This window comes from Lissotriton helveticus, chromosome 2_1 (assembly GCF_964261635.1).
Source record: "Lissotriton helveticus chromosome 2_1, aLisHel1.1, whole genome shotgun sequence".
NCBI lineage: Eukaryota > Metazoa > Chordata > Amphibia > Caudata > Salamandridae > Lissotriton > Lissotriton helveticus.
In genome coordinates, this window is record NC_136059.1 from 1491307546 (window position 1) to 1491317934 (window position 10389).

General features: G+C 44.0%; 1 pseudogene; it reads left to right on the top strand.

Annotated features, from left to right (window-relative positions):
- Positions 1 to 9708: 9708 nt before the first annotated feature.
- LOC144819811 (large ribosomal subunit protein uL23 pseudogene) lies at positions 9709 to 10175 on the top strand (annotated as a pseudogene).
- Positions 10176 to 10389: the final 214 nt, after the last annotated feature.

The window sequence follows — 10389 nt, forward strand, 5'->3', positions numbered from 1 at the left end:
CACTGCTTGCTGTCTACCAGAGAGGTAAGACTGAAACCATTCCAGTGATTTACCCCTGATACCAACATCGGTTAACCTTTCCAGCACAATGGTGTGATTGACTGTGTCGAATTCGGCTGACATGTCCAGCAATACTAATATTACTGGATGTCCCTTGTCAGCCCGCATTCTGAATCCATCAAGGACTGTCACTAGAGCTGTTTCAGTTCCGTGAGCTGGATGGAAACCGAATTGCCAGCAGTCTACCAGAGGATTTTCCTCCAAAAATAGGGATAGGGTTGGACTGACCAGCCTCTCCAAGACCGGGTATGGCCGCAAGGAGATAGGTCTATAGTTGCACAGACACAGGGGGTCAAAAGTGGCCTTTTTCAAAAGAGGTGTTAAAATAACCTGCTTCCAACACTCAGGAACTATACCACTACTTAAAGATTGACCACATATCAGTTTGAGTTGGGGGTAGAGCTCTTGGTTAAATTATCTCCTTATCCTGTGGGGAAGAGGGTCAAGAGGTGATCCAGAGGACACACTCAGTGCAAGTTTGTTAAAGCCTTCCTCCGTCGGGATCGGCACTTAATACATGATGACCTGAGCTCCATTAACGACTCTACTTTCTTTCAGCTCCTTTGTTCTTAGGCCAAGTGGGCCATGTTCATGGGTCATTTCAACGTCTTTACTACTTTTGAGACTGCCAATCATTTTATTGATCTTCTCGTCAAAATGCAATGCTAGCTTGTTGAATAACTCTTGTGTGGACACAACTTTGCTTTTTACGCGCTCCGGTTTGGAGGGGTTACTTACTACATTAAATAACGCCTTCATGCTTTTGGGTGCTTGTAAAATAATTTTAGCTTAGTATGCCGCTTTAGCTTTAGCAATAGCTACTATATAGGCACTCAGTGCCTTTTTCATAATGATTTTGTCCTGTTCTCCATACTCCCTTCCCCACTTCCTCTCAGCCTGTTTACACTCTTTCCTCAGTCTTCTTAACTTTTCACTATACCACAGGGTTGATGGTTTGTCCCTGCCCTCAATCTTTTTCATGGGGCCCCATTTGTCCAGAGAGATTTATCTGCCTACAAAGATTAGAGTAGTTTTCCCCCAGTGATTTACTGGTATCAACAAGGCTATTTCATCAAAACAAGGACAGTGTTTATTTTGAAGCAGGTTGTTCCTTTCCCTGCCATAACGACAGGAGCCAGACTGGGCAGTTTTGTAATTCCCTTTATTTGCAGTGTGAATTAATAACTGGAACTGTATTAAGAATCGGTCTGTTCTGTCTAGAGGCAATATTTCTGTGATTTCTACCTCATTAAGATTGGCAAATATTAGGTCTAACCTATGACCTCCCTGGTGCGTGGGTTGCTGCACTAATTGCTGCAGATATAAGGTCTTACAGGCTTGTAGTAAGTCTCTCGAGGCTGAATCTAGGGTCCCATTGTTCCGTAGATTAAAGTCCCGTAAGATAAGTAGTTTGGAGTGGGTGACGACAATGTTAAAAAAAGTATCAATTAGTTCTCGACACTGAGGGCTTTTTCCTCCAGGCGGTCTATGGCAGACTATGCCGAGACTAGATGTCCTTTAGCTTCCCTAAGGGAGAAACCTAGCATTTCAATAACATTCACTTTGTCCACCGTAAAAGGGGCAACATTATATGTTTCCTTGTACATCACTCCCACCCCTACTCCTTTCCCAGTTAACCTAGGCTTGTGAAAAACCTTGTAGCCTGAGGGGCAAGCCAGCCCCAATACAACCTCGTAGTCGGTTCACGCCCATATTTCTGTAAGAAACAGTAGATCCAGGTTATAACCCTCTAGCACAGACGTCTTCAAACTTTTTGATACCGGGACCCCCTTGTCAAACCTTTTTAGGCGTAAGGACCCCCTTCTGACAAAAGTTTCTAGAAACTGGTACTCCTCATCGTCAACAACTATCGACAACCATAAATGCACCTGTTAGACCTGGCATCTTTTGGCATATTTCCCCTGTTTTTTTTCCTTTCTGACATCCTAGTTTTGACTCTCTTTTCTGGTGTAGTGTCTCTGCGCACTTACTCACTGCTGTTCAGTGTTAAAGTGCAAGTGCTCCTATTGCAAATTGTTTTATGTAATGGTGTTTCCATGATTGGCATGTTTGACTTACCAGTAAGTCCCTAGTAAAAGTGCACTGAGGGTGCCAGGGCCTGTAAATCAAATGCTGCTGGTGGGCCTGTAGCACTGATTGTGCCATTCATCAAAGCAGCCCTGAAAAGGGGTTTCAGACCTGCCACTGCAGTGTATGCATGCAGTTCGTAACTACCATGTTGATCTGGCAAGTGCACCCACTTGCCAGGCCCTATTCCTAACTTTTCTTACATGCAAGGCAACCCTAAGGTATCCCAAGGTACCCTTGTGGGCAGGGTGCCATGTTTATTAAAAGGTAGGACATGTACTGGTATGTGTGACATGTCCTGGCAGTGGATTACACTGTGTTTCATTTTTCACTATGGAAAGGCTATTTTTGCCATAGGATAGAATGTGAGTTTACTTATAACATCTTACAAGCATATCTTCCCATTGGGACAAGATAGAGAAATGGGGTTTAGTATGCCTGAACTCAGAATATAAAAATGAATCTTTTAGTAAAGATGATTTTTATGTTCTGTGTTTGGAAATGCCACTTTTAGAAAGTAGGTATTTTGTTGCTTAGCCATCCTGTGTGTCTCTGCTGGTTTTGTGGATTGACTCTCTGGATTTGGAGTGACAGGGGCTGGGGATGTGCATTTTCATCAGACAGTCACTGGGGGGGGGGGTCAAGGTGTGTCCAGCCTTTCCTGGATGAGCCAGGGCTGTGCTGAATAGACCTGGGCTGTGTTTATAGTAGTGGGAGGAGATTTCCTGGCACCTGAATGGGCCTGGTCTGCCTTGGACAATGCTGTCACCACCTCCTGCCAGGAAGCTGGGCCAGAGAGGACGGAACTGGTTTGGCACAGGCACTCTCTGCCCAAATGCACAAAGAGAAACTGAGTAAAAATATTGGGGCCCAGAACTTTAGAATTCGCTCGAATCAAGGAACCTGCCAAGAAGAAGAGCTGAAAGAACTGCCAAGGGGAATACTGCCCCTTTGCTGTGTTGTTGCTTTGTTGTGTTGGCCTGCAGTTGCTGCTTCTGTCTTGGGCAGTGAAAGGACTGGACTAAACTTTCTTTACTTGTTGCTGAGTATCTCCAAGGGCTTGAAGTAGAGCGTGCCTCCTGTTCTGAAGTCAAAGGGACCGCAAAGACTTCACCTATCTCTGGTTCCCGCCTCTGGAATTGTGGATTCAGTTTCCACAGAGAGGGGAAAGCAACCGACTCTGAGGTTGGCTCCGTTGCTGGCTCCGAGTCCTCAAGGCACCGCAGAGAGCACTGCCGCATCTCACACTGCAACCCTGGCTTGGGGGCACTGCTCTCAAGTCTTCGACACACCGTCCCGTCCCACACCGCAGTCTGGACCGACCAACACCAGCTCCCTGCAACTGGCACTATCACCTGCACCGTGATCTGTCAGCACAGCAAAGAGCACCGCCTTCACTCCCCACCTCAGCCCTGGTCTCACCGATGCCGCAGGATGACCATCACCGAGCCAAACAAATCTTTGTCATCACAAAGAGCCAGACTGCTCCTAAGCATCCTTAACACTTGCAGATTAACTATTAAGGCACATTTGCTTTTCATTCAGGCAGGCAAAGCAGCTGATAATGATCTAAATTAGCTTTCCCAGGGCAGGAGGGCTGTCTTTTTGCAGGGACAAGTGAAACTGAAGAATCTGCGACCCCCTGGGCATTGCGTCCCACAGATTGAAGACCTCTGCCTTATGGTAATGCAAGTTGCAAGCTATAGCAAATGGTTTATCAACGTCCTGCACTAAAAGTAGAAGTAACCTTCCCTACTATCAAAACGTGTGGGGGTAGAATAGTAATTACACACTTCATTGCGGTCAATGGGGGAATAGCGAGAGACAGAGAATCTGCTTACACGTTTTATGCAATGGGATTTTAATCACGTGTGCTTGTTTTAACAAAACCTTTCAGGGCTTTAAGTGGGATGAAAAAACTGAAGGGGTAGGGGGTCTCTCAAAGGGGTGTGGCCAATGTAATTAAGGGTGTGGCTTAAAAACACAAGCTAAAAATCTGTGCTTAGCATAGTGTGCCACCCAACTTGTATTTTGCTGTTTCTGTCATTGTATCCAGATATATAATACAACAAGTAACATCATACCTACAACAAGTTAGGACTTTTGGCCTTGTCAATGGTTGTTAGTTGCATAAGCAGCAACTTTGGCTTGCTCTTTTTAATATTGAAAAAGTTTCCACTTAAAGCCCTGGTAACACCACGACAATGTTAATGCTCCTGAGTCTCAAAAAGAGAAGGGAAATCCAGAGAGAAAATGACTCTTGAAAGGATTTCCCTTCCCTTACAACGCTCACCTGGCATGACGTCATGCCGCACTGTCTCCGCTAATGAGAATTGAGTAGTTTGAACAGCGATGTGCCCACCTGGCATGTCGTCATGCCGTAACTTTTCCAATAGTGAGAAGTGAGTAGTGTGAGCAGCGCACATCGAAGAGCTCACCTGGCATGTCGTCATGCTGTAACTTCTCCACTAGTGAGAAGTGAGCAGTGTGAGCAGCGCACATCATGTGCCTGCTGTCACGGCAGTCCGGAAAAAACAAACCGCCTGTGCCAGGGCACAAAGCAGAGCCCGATAGAGACCCGTTTCGAGGCCCCCTTTAAAAAACTGCCGGTGCTCAGACCTGGCCCACTTAAAGCCCTGCTTATCTTACCAAAACCAGGATGTAAGGGGTACATTTCTGAAGTAGGTTAAAGAAAACTGAAGAGATGCAATGCCTATAGGAGTGTTGTTTCCCTGTGCAAAGTAATTATTACAAGCAATCTGTGAAGCGGTATGAAATGCTTCATCATGAAGGTTTTACCATAAACTTAATTTTGGCCTCTGCACTGTAGTAATATACTTGTGAATACGCATTTATTAGTACAGTTGTTCTAAATAACCTGTTATTGGGCTGCATTTATTTTCACAAATATGACAGAAACAAATACATTCTACATTTTATAGATAAGATTGCCGTTTATATTTAATTGTAATCCAGAATTGAGAAAACTGGATCATAACAACGACAATAATGTACAAGCGTCTATTGAGCAAACTGCAGCTCTTTTCTGTTTAAGGCACTGAATTTTTTGTAGCCCATTGAGAGGTGCAGTAAAAGAAAAGGTGCCTGCAGTTGCACGCGACTGTGAAATAACTTTGCTTGGCTTGGAGTCAATTTATTACAAACTACACCTTACATCAGATATTAATTTTAATCTTCTAGCACCACTGGTAACAAACTAATTTAAAAACACCATAGAAATCTCATTGAAATCACTAAACTTGAAATGTTTCTTTAAACATCAATGAACGTAACGTATGTAGGTAAACGTGTTTTCAAAAGTAATTACGTTTCCTCTTTTATGAAAAATTACAACAATCACTATACACTCGATATATTTAATGCATTTTACGTTACAGTGTTAAAATGAGGGGAATACATGTGTATACTCAAAGAGTTCAACGCGCCACCTGCTCTCGACTGGCCCTATTATGTGTGTACAATGAGCGGAGCAAAGCTGCAGGAACCTTTAAAATATGCAGGTATTGAGTTTATGGGTTAAGGCAAGCCACGCTCTGACAGAATCTGCAACCCCCTTCCCAGGACTCCATGACCCCCCCCCCCCCCGGGGGTCGCGCCCCACAGATTGAAGACCTTTGCTCTAGCAGGACAAAGATATCCTGATAATGTTTTACCAGCGATCGCACATTGATAAGACCACACTTTAAATTGTTTTGTGTACTGTCTGTGAGTGTAAACCCTCCCTCCCCGCGCATCATGCCTTCATTACTCACATTGCTGTGCTCACCTATTGCCATGAGGTGGTCCCTTGAATAACAAATGGTAGTATCCTTAGTGGGGAGCTGCTTTCGGCCAGCGGGATGGCTAGCGCTAGACTCGCCTGGTGCGCGGACGGGCGCAGATGGGCTTGACCTAGGTGCGCCCTTGCACGCTTGCATCTCCTCTGCTTAAGTAGGGAGGAGCGTGCTTGGTGAAACACTAGTATGCTGACCAAGAAGGCGTGTGCTTGGTGACCTGCTCTTACAGGCGGAGTACACCGACTCACCTTAGTCAGTCTGGTAACCGTAAAGTGCGAATGCAGGCAAACAACAGTTACATGTTACTTTAAAATGAAGTTAAAAACATTTGCCCCACGTTAGAAAGCATAAAAAACTTAAGCCTCACCCCTTCTACTAAACAAAGCTATACGTGCTGCTACCAACAATGACGAATAGAAAAGCACAGCAAGGTAATCGTTACTGACTGCACGCTTGCATCTCCTCTGCTTAAGTAGGAAGGAGTGTGCTGGGTGAAACACTAGTTTCTTGCAGTCACAACTCCCACCTTTTGATGTGAGAAGGCATCTTAGCTTTCTGAGCAACGCCTGGTGGCCTGTAATAATATCAAAATATTTCCTATGTAGAAATACATGAAAATGTTTGCAGGCCCACACTGCAGCCAGACTCTTCTTTTCATTCTGAGAATAGGCATGTTCTGGTTCAGGCAGGCTTTATTGGCATAGGCCACAATGTGTCTCCGAGCATTTGGATGTCCATTGGTGTTGAGTAAAAGAATGGCCCTCAGCCCCACCAGTTCAAATAACTGTATTTCAGCCACCTGGGCCATAAAAGTACATACATGAATAAAAAGAAAAAATCTATATATAAAAACAAATGTATGTCTGTCTGTCTTCTGTTTGTCCTTTATGCATTACTACACGATTCATCCGATCGCCATGAAACTTTGGGAAGTTGTTGAGTACACTCCCGCAAAGGTTTCTGTCATAACATTTTTAAAAAAAAGCAAGATTAGAAGCTGTTCGAATACAAAATGATCAAGACCGTTCTTCTCAAATGAACGACCATCGAGAATCGCTCCGAAGGTGAATTGCTCTAATGTAACACGGCCCTCCGAAGGTGAATTCCTCTGATGTGACCCGGCCCTCCTCGAGCGCAGCTACGCGCGTTGGGACCGGAGAAGCTGCACAAACATGTCTAATCAGTCTTCGTTGTGCCGAGACGGAGTGTTGATGAGATGGTGCGGGATCGGGAATGAACATGAGTCGTGATGGGGGCGCAAGGTATGAGCGTGTAAGCGCTGTGCTCTCGCGCTCGCGTTCAAAAGTATACCAAATGTGAAGAGGCCTAATCCGGTTCGACATAGAATTGTAGTGGAAGTAGTCGGTATGAGCGTGTAAGCGCTGTGCTCTCGCGCTTGCATTCAAAAGTATACCAAATGCGACGGTGCGGGATCGGGAATGAACCCGAGTCGTGATGGGGGCGCAAGGTATGAGCGTGTAGGCGCTGTGCTCTCGCGCTCATGTTCAAAAGTGTACTAAATGCGATGAGACCTAATCTGGTTCGACATAGAACCGGAGGGGAAGTAGTCTAGGGTGAAAGACACAGGGGCCAATATCGAGTGCGAGACACAAGTATCATTAGAAAGCGTACAAAAACCAGAGAAAAAAGTTAAACTTTAACCTTAAAAGGCCATTCTGAGGTATTCAGAAGATATAGGCCAATCCCAGAAAACCTAGGAAACTCTTAATACTAAATAACATCCTATTTACATATATAAAAACTTAATACTAAATGACATCCTATTTACATATATACAAGTATCAGATAAGCAAAGCAGAGTAAATCAATAACAAGGATGTTGGAGAGATACTTATCTTTCTGAGCAGCAGAAACAAACCTTTCTGATAAGATTGCAGCATCGCGCGACAGGTGAGCTAGTAAATGGATAAAAAATACAGTTCGACAATAAGCAGAGTCACATTAAAAAAACCGAAAATAGTACACTCCAGTAACTGATTTATAGCAAATATTAAAGTAGATCAAAGTTAAAAGCATAACAGTATTTGCATGAGCTCAATAATTTGCATGAGGTAGTGCACGAGTGATACCGCAGTGTGGTGTCAGAAAAACAGTGCAAACAACATCATCCTACTGATGGAGGGGAAAAAGCCTTTCTCCTAAGTATACACATAGCACCTAGGAACTTGGCAACAGAGGTGGCAAATACGGGGGCTATAATTATGTGAAGAGCGATACGGTGACTGGGTACACCTAGCAACCTGCATATAGAGGTACTCCAATTCCACAGGGTGAAGCGTAAGCTGATCATGCAAAAAAGACAGGTGACATGCTCTCCTCAAACGAGTTGCAAGCCGGGTACACAGCAACTCCCCCATTAGCCCATTTGGAGGTGAAAACTCTCAATAGTAGGGTGCCTACACTAAAGTGAAAGTCTAACTTCCTGTACAGTGTGCCAGACACCTGGTCCCATAGCAACTCATAGCCAAAGGAGGGCTTAAAATCAATGAATTCACTTGATGGCTTGGAAAAGAGAGCTTTCCAGGATTCATTGCTCATTGTGATTGCCCAGTAGTGCCGTTTCAAAAAGACCTTGGCCTGGAAGCTAGTTGTAGCCATGTGCACCAACAACTAGACACCCCAAGGGAATAATGCATCTCTTTGATTTAAGAGAGCCAGGGTACCTTACTGAAATAGTTGACTTTCATTACTTCATGGAGGGCAACAGCATAGTGGGTTGGTTTGGGAGTAGGCCATAGATGCCTCCTATATAGTAATGTATGCGACCTGATTTTACTTGCCAACTTTCTAACACCCAGGTCCATGAGGAGTGGAGACAGTGGAGAACTGAAAGGGAAAAAAGTTAGATTGCTCTAAAATTTGTTTTTAACTCTAGCTAGTACCTCTGTATTAGAAAACATCAAGTTTGGCCCTGTAAAGGGCTGAACCCAATGCATTTGTCTTGTAGATTTTCAGTGTGGGCGTGATAGGAAGTACAATATTCTTTGAGTAATGCACCCAACACCTGCGTGCGTTTTATGGCCGCTTTGTTGACATGGGACATTTAAGTCATGCCTCCAGAGAATGTCACACCCATAAGTGAAAGATTACACCTTTTCAAGAGGGAATACACCCGAGGACAATACTCCTTTTATGCAATTTTTATAGATTAAACAACATCAATTTGGTTTTGAAATTGTTGCTCTCCAAGTCACGAGCAATGCAACACTCAATAAAGTGAGTAAAGAGTTTTTGGAGGCTGCTCAGGGTCTTTGAAATCAACAAAGTGTCATCACCAATGGGAAAATGGGAGTTTTGACTTTGGCCAATGAGGGGACATCCATATCTACCTGGGGCAGAAAATGCACGATGTTGTTTATAAATAACGAACACAGTGTGGATGCCAGGACACATTTCTGGTGGACTCCTTTAAGTACTAGTATCCTGTCGGTCAACTGGCCCTGGTCACCCTAGATCATTTGTACATAATTATTCTTATGTAGATGTACTCATAACAATAGGATGTCAGGGGGCATAGCCAAATTAGCAAGGGTCGTCTAAAGACCAAACAGAGGGTCTAAATCAAAAGGGGATTTTAAATCGATGAATGCAACATAAAGTTTGCTCTTGACGATTACAAAAGTCCTCCAGTAGAGCAACAAAAATGAAAGGCTTTGTCAATGGTTAAAACTTTCCTGCGGAAAGTGGCTTGGAAGGAGCTGAGAATATCATTTTTATCTATCCATTCCTTTCAACCCCCAACATGGCACCGAAGGCCAAGAAGGAAGCTGTCCCTTTTAAAACTGAAGCAAAGTCCAAGGCTTTGAAAGCTAAAAAGGCTGTTCTTAAGGGGGTACACAGTCACAAGAAGAAGAAAATTAGGACAGCCCCACTTTGAGGAGGCTGAGGACCTTGAGGTTAGGGAGGCAATCGAAGTATCCCAGGAAGAGTGCTCCTCGTAGGAACAAACTTGACCATTATGCGATTATTAAGTTCCCTCTTACCACGGAGTCTGCCATGAAGAAGATTGAAGATAACAACACGCTGGTCTTCATTGTGGATGTCAAGGTTAACAAGTATCAGATCAAACAGGATGTAAAGAAGCTTTATGATATTGATGTTGTCAAGGCCAATACCTTGATCAGGCCAGACGGCGAGAAGAAAGCATATGTGCGTCTAGCTCCAGACTATGATGCACTGGATGTAGCCAACAAAATTGGCATAATCTAAGCCTGCTCTGTAGACGCCGGACAGTTCAGCATTCCTTCCATTTTAGCTATCCAAGAGTCTATTTGAACATTTCCAATTTGTTATAATTTCCTGAAAAGCTAAAGCTACCAACAAGTCAAACAACCCTCTTTCATGAGTCAATAACCCCAGCGACTCTGATAAGCTTCCTGTAAAAAGAAGAACATTTGATATAGGGATTTGTAAATTAAAAAGA